This window comes from Suncus etruscus, chromosome X (assembly GCF_024139225.1).
Source record: "Suncus etruscus isolate mSunEtr1 chromosome X, mSunEtr1.pri.cur, whole genome shotgun sequence".
Classification (NCBI taxonomy): Eukaryota; Metazoa; Chordata; class Mammalia; order Eulipotyphla; family Soricidae; genus Suncus; species Suncus etruscus.
This window is the reverse complement of record NC_064868.1, coordinates 101,006,618-101,013,750: the sequence shown is the minus strand read 5'-3', so window position 1 is coordinate 101,013,750 and position 7,133 is coordinate 101,006,618.

Below are 7,133 nucleotides of genomic sequence, written 5' to 3'. Positions count from 1 at the left end.
TATTAGGAATCGATGTTGTATTACATTAAGGTTTTGCTTTCTTGACTTTAGGTTTGTGAGTTATATATTATTGTCTATAATTTCCCAAATGATATTTTTGTCTGTTCTCAGGGTTTTTTGCGTGGGCGCATCATAGGCAAAATACTAGGTTTATAGAAGGTTCCATCCATTTTGGATGGGCCCTCAAGTTGTTTATTTACACAGGGAGGGTCTCTGCCTTAAACATTTTGTTTTGGGTTGTGACTTAAGCTCCCATCTATAAATAGTCGACATCAATTTCAGACATCTTATGGACTTCAGACCGGATTAAGAACTTGGACTAAATTCAGATACCTATTGATCATCATTGCAGTGGCTCCCCACTGTGCAGAGGGTGTATTGCCACTTCTTCCGAAATAAAGGCCTAGTTCAATGCCCTCAAAGATGGGCTTTCTGGTCTACCTGAACTTGAATGAAAATGGAGAGATAGTATGGAGGTGAGGCATTGGCCTTTCATGCAGAAGGTCATTGGTTCAAATGCCGGTATCTGCCAGGAGCGATTTCTGAACGTGGAGTCAGGAGTAACTCCTGAGCACTGCCAGGTGTGACCCAAAAACGACCACCACCACCACCACCAACAACAACAAATAAAGAAAAGGTGCTTCTTCTTGCCTGCTACACCACCTTTCTGGTGTCTCTTCGAAAGATCTATGTACGTCTTAGATTTATCTTCTCAGGAGCTTGTAGTTGATTCCTTGATACATGTTTCTGGTTTTAGACACCCTGTGCTTAGGTTAGAAGTTTTTCTTTACATTTTCCTGTGATGCGCTTATGCAAACAGCCGCTCTTTTATTATTGACTAATTTTTCTTTTAATAATTGTAGACAATATTGTTTTTTTACTAAAAACAAAAGGGGGAATTGTTGTGTATGTAAATATTTTGGGGGATTACTATGTTGCTCACCCTAATCTGTGCCCTACCCTAGGGTGTGACCTGGCTTTCTGCCCCCACCCTAGGGTAGGACCTGATTCTGCTTCCACCATTGGTTGGTATCTGATCCCACCATTGGGTGGGACCTGACTCTGGAGTATAAGAGCAAGGATCTGTGGAAGGCGGAGAGCTTTTTGCTGGCTGGAACTGAATCTGAGTCTTTGGACTTCAGTTTTGTCCATCCGAATAAAGCAAATATTTCCACGAGCCTGATTGTCTGCGAGCTGTTTACCCGCCGTTTCACCTCAGAACCGTGGGCTAGACAGGGTGGCAGACGCATGCTCTGAGCTGGAAGAAAAGGGCCTCATTCTCCATCCCTCCATCAGTCAACCTCTTCAGGGGCTGACCTGCTACAACAAAGAACATTTTCCAGGATAGATAATATATTAGGGCATTATTTATACATAAATTTACAAAATAACTTCTCAGATCATAATGCTGTGATTTACAGAAAGAATTTAAAAATATTAAAACACATGAAAGCTGAACATCATAGTGATAAAGATTGACTTGATCATAGAGAAAATCAAGGAAGAAATTAAAAAATTCCATGAAACTAAGGACAATGAAATATAAGCTATCAGAATATATGGGATACAGAAAACATTGTAATACAAGGGAAATTCATAGCAATATATACTTATGTTAAGAAAAAGAAGAAAAAGCCCAAAGCAAGGCTCTAAACAGACATTACAAATACCTGAAATAAAAAGAAAATTAACCTAAAATGTAGTAGAAGGTGGGAAATAGTAAAAATGATAGAAGGAATCAACAACATAGAAACAAATAAAGCAATTCAAAGAATCAATGAAACTATGAGGTGATTCCTCAGAAGAACAAACAAGATAAATAAAACTTTATCTAGATGGATGAGAAAAAAGAGAAAATGTCCAAATAAATCATATCAGAGATGTAACAATGGACCCTTAAGTAATTCCAAGTAAAATGAGAGGTTAATAGAGAAACTATACTCTCCTCTAGAACCTAGAGGATGTGGATAGATTCTTAGTTTTTTTAATCTCTCAAAGCTGAATGAGGAAAATTTGAAAGCCTAAAAAGACCAGTTAAAGGTAAGAAAATAGAAAGAGTAATTAAGAATCTCCCAAAGAACAAAAGTCCTTGTTCAGATGGTTTCACTGGTGAGTTCTATTAAACCTTCAGAGAAGATTTACTGTCTTTAATTCTTTTTGTTAATGTTGCAATAGTTTTATTTACTTGAAACAAGAATAATTGTCATTTAAGTTTATAGCATAACATGAAATCTTTTACAAATATTTTGGAAAATATTTTAAAAATGCGATGAGACTGGAAGTGTTGGCAAAAGTCACATCTTCAATCATCAAGTGATATCTAAGTCATGACTTTCAAAGCTTTTCTATGTATATGTATATGTGTATGTTTTTAATTAAATATAATTTTTATTTTAATCATAGTTGCTTACATATCATTGACAATAATATTTTAGGTACATATTAACATAAAATCAGGGGAATTCCCATCACCGAATTGTCCTCCCTCCACCTCTGTTCCTGTCCTTCTTCCAATAACCTCTTCTCTTACCCCCGGGGCTGCTAGAATAAGTGGTCCCCTCTGTGCCTAGCTTACTACTTAGTGGTCTTACACCTATTTGGTCTTGGTACCTCCCTTATTCCCCCGCCCCAATTGGGAGGCAGGACTAGATAGTTCAAGTTATGCGGTTTTGTTTGAAGAAGAGAAAAGTAATAACCTGGAGAGAAAAAAAAAAGAATCAGATACTCCGGAAATGGGTGGAGTCCTTCTCTAGAGGCTTTCATCCTTGGTTTGAGAGACGAAGGGGGAAAAGAAGGTGAAACACCACAATAGTACATAAAGAACTGTCAAATAAAATATCCAGTGAGCATTCCAAAAAAAACAAAACAAAACAAAACAAAAGGGTAAGCACCATATAAAAGCCATAGTATTGAGATAAAAAAAATGTGGCAGAGCACATAAGAAAAGAAAAGAAGAAAATAAATAAATATAAATGGAGACGTCCATTTTAATAGCCAAACCACAACAATGCAATCAACAAAAAATAGATAAGTAAATAATAATAAAAAATTGTTTTGTGCTTTTTTCCCCCTCCTGCAGATGCACAGTAAATACTGGGGTCATTCGAAAAAGAATTTCCTTTGCCTAAGAGATACAGGGTTTCTCCACCCTTGAAGAATATTGTCATGGGATTAACTATATACTCCCTTGGTGCTTTTGTGGTGTATGGAAGACTTCTGCTCTGTCCTGGGTGATAACATCAAACCTCTGTGTCTAGAGGTCTCAGTATCTGCACGAGTCAAGGAGTTGAACTTATGATTATGTCTTTCTTTGTGGGTATAGAAGTTCTGTTCCCTCAGTGTCATTTTAATCCGTCTTCTGTGGTTGGTGGTCCTGGTCTTTGCGCTGATCCTAGGATGGGCCTGGGATAGCATCTTCCATTATGTTTCCAGAGGTCCCCTTCTGTTGCAATAGTCTTAAATAGACCTCTGGAACTAGGGATCATAGTTATGCAGGTCGTAGCTCACACCCTAGACTAGGGCTTTAACACAGATTGATCCCTAACACCTTATATAAAGCTATTACATTAATATTTGAAGCAGACAGATTTCTAGAAAAGTAAAATTCATACAATCTCTGATGAATATTGATGCAAAATCATTAAAAATCTTAGGTAACTGAATCTAACAACTTGTCAAAAAGATCATATATCCCAAACAAGTGGGATTCATACAGGGATACAAGAAGGGTCAAGCATAAACAATTCAGTTATATAAAACACCACATTAATAAAAGGATGGATAAGAATCACATCAACAGATGCAAAGAAATCTTTTGACAAGATTAACTGAGGGTCCGGAGCTATAGCACAGCAGGTAGGGCACTTTCCTTGCAAGTGGCTGACCGAAGTTTGATCCCCGGCTTCCCATATGGTGCCCTGAGCCCACCAGGAGTGATTTCTGAGCATAGAGCCAGGAGCGCGTAGCTAGGAGTAATCCCTGAGAGTCACCGGGTGTGGCCCAAAAAGCAAACAAATAGAAACAAAATAAAACCTACATGAGGTACTTCAGAACATCTAGAAAGATTGGCTATTTCAAAAACTTATTTTCTTGCTCTATAAGATGCACCTGACCATAAGACATACATAGTTTTTAGATGCTCTTCTCCCCTGCTTTCAGGCTTCAACTGCAGGTGGCATTCACTCCATAAGATGCATGTGTTTTGGGGGAAAAGTCTGTCCTATGGTACAAAACTTGTAACATCACTCTAAATAATAAGAGTAATATTATTATTTCTTCTGTGATTTATTTTACCTCTTTTGACATTTAACAATGTTATTCAATTTCTGAATATTTATACTTTCTTAATCTTGCACTTAACTTTATCTTGCATTTAACTATCAATTGTGTACACAATTGTACATAAGGAATAAAATGAAGACATAAAATAATGGTAATAATTTTAAAATGTCTTCTAAATTTCACCAGTTCAGCATGGACCCTTGTTCTGTTCAAGTTTTTCTGCTCTGTGTCATCTAGCCATCAAGTAAGTGGCTAGGAATCTCTCCTGAGACATGCTATTCAAAAACAACTATGAGGTACCATCTCACGACACAGAGATTGGCACACATCACAAAGAATGAGAACAAGCAGTCTTGGCAGGAATGTGGAGAGAAAGAAAATCTTATTCACTGTGGTGGGGATGCCATCTAGTCCAGCCTTTATGAAAAGCAACATGGAAATTCCTCCAAAAACTGGAAATTGAGCTCCCATACGATTCAGCTATACCACTCGTAGGGATGTACCCTAGGAACACAAAAATACAATACAAAAATACCTTCCTCACACCCATATTCATTGCAGCGCTATTTACAATAGCCAGACTCTGGAAACAATCAAGATGCCCTTCAACAGATGAATGGCTAAAGAAACTGTGGTACCTATACACAATAGAATATTATTATAGCCGTTAGGAGAGATGAAGTCATGAAATTTTCCTATACATGGATGTACATGGAATCTATTATGTGAGTGGAATAAGTCAGAGGGAGAAACATAGATGCAGAATAGTCTCCCTCATCTATGGGTTTTAAGAAAAATATAAGATATTTTTGCAATATTTCTCAGAGACAAAGAGAGGAGGGCTGGAAGGTCCAGCTTACAACATGAACCTCACCACAAAGAGTGATGAGTGCAGTTAGAGAAATAACTACACCGAGAACTATCATAACCATGTGAATGAATGAGGGAAGTAGAAAACCTGTCTAGAGTACAGGTGGGGGTTAGGTGGGGAGGAGGGAGATTTGGGACATTGGTGATGGAAATGTTGCACTGGTGAAGGGTGTTTTTTTACATGACTGATACCCAACTACGATCATATTTGTAATCAAGGTGTTTAAATAAATATTATAATATAAATAGAAAAATAATCCATCATAAAAAAAAGAAATTACGTGTTCAGCCAGCCTTGCTCTTCTAGGGACATGGCAGAGAGCGGCTGGGGCTATAAATCCCAGATTTTTCAATGGCTGTCAGGGATATAATTTTTCTCAGGAGAATATCTGGACTTTGCAACTACCCAGCTGTTTTTATGCCATGCTTTAGTTGAGGCCAGAATAAGATGAATTTATCCACATGTGGATAGAGAGAGAGGGCAGAATCAAAACATCATGGAAGCTATTGCCTGGTCACTTTTTGGCTGAGAAGTGGCTGGAGAGAAGAGAAAAATTTTTTCCTTTTGAAATTTTTACTGGAGTTTATCTGAAAGGAGAAATTTACCCAGTCCCTTTCAGCCCTAGAGTTTATTGTCTGTAATCCCAGACTCGCCTGGTTGGAGGTTGGGGATTAGGCAGAGTGATCAAGGCGAGTCCTTTATATATCAAAGGAGGCTTAAGGCTAAGGGGGAAAGTATTTAGGGGCCCCAGAGATAACATGGAGGTAAGGCGTTTGCCTTTCACGCAGAAGGTCATTGGTTAGAATCCCGGCATCCCATATGGTCCCCTGAGCCTGCCAGGAGCGATTTCTGAGCATACAGCCAGGAGTAACCCCTGAGTGCTGTCAGGTGTGACCCAAAACCAACCAAACAAACAAAAAACCAGAAAGTTTTTGTTTAGTTAATGGCTGGGAGTTGAGAAGGAAAAAAATAAGCCTTTAAATTTCTATTGGACAAAATTTCTCTGACTTAGAGGTTTCTTAGAATTAACAATTTTTGCAAATTATTGTGGTTGGCTTTTTAGACAATATTGTTAATTTTGTGAGTGCATGATATTGTTAAAGTAACTCAATTCCATGTCAAATTTATCTCACCAAACTTAACGTTGGTCTTAAGATAGCTTTAATATGAAAATCTTGATGGTACTAGGTTCTGAATATCTGAAGGAAAGGAATAAACTGAACTCGTTTAAAGATCTTTAATAAGTGCCATAAGAAAAATTTGGTCCACTAGGTGCAAGAATATTTAGCAAAGTGGTTCCAAATTGGCAGCAGATCATTTAAAGCTTCATTAGTGCTGGGTTCTAGGCTGTTAACTTGGAAAGCTGGTCTTTTCTTCAGGAGAGGCTGGAGCATTAACCAACAAATACTCCGAGCTGGGTGCATGTGGTGGTCTTTGGCAGCAAGACTGCCCTCACAGGATGATTGGAGAAGAGGTGAGAAAGGAAAGAGGAGGGGTTGTGTGACAAACGGGTACCTTAAGCACTTGGCTGAAGTGACCGGGAGGCCATCAAGATGGATTGGTCTGAGAAAATCGGAGATCTTCTAGGAGTTTCTGGACCTGCACTGTCTGGCTACAGCCTGGGTTCTGCTCTCAGCCTCAAGAAAATTTCCAGGGGTCAGGTTCTCTCCTAACCCTGAAGAGGGGTGGAGCAGGTGACCGCTAGGAAAATCCTACAGAGGGTGAGATGCCCACAGCTATCTTCCAGATCATCATGCTGAAATGATGCGTCAGCCAACCTGTGTGGCCGTGATGTGACAAACCTGCTCTGTCCCACACCCCCAACACCATTTACTTCCTAAAGCTCCAGTATACACACATACATCCCCCAGCAGCCTCCAGCATATAATTCATGCAGCTTCACATTTCATGACTAATCTCAGAAGAGACTTTAAGCCAAAGAATGTTCTAGTTCTATAGTTTTGTTTTGTTTGTTCTTTTT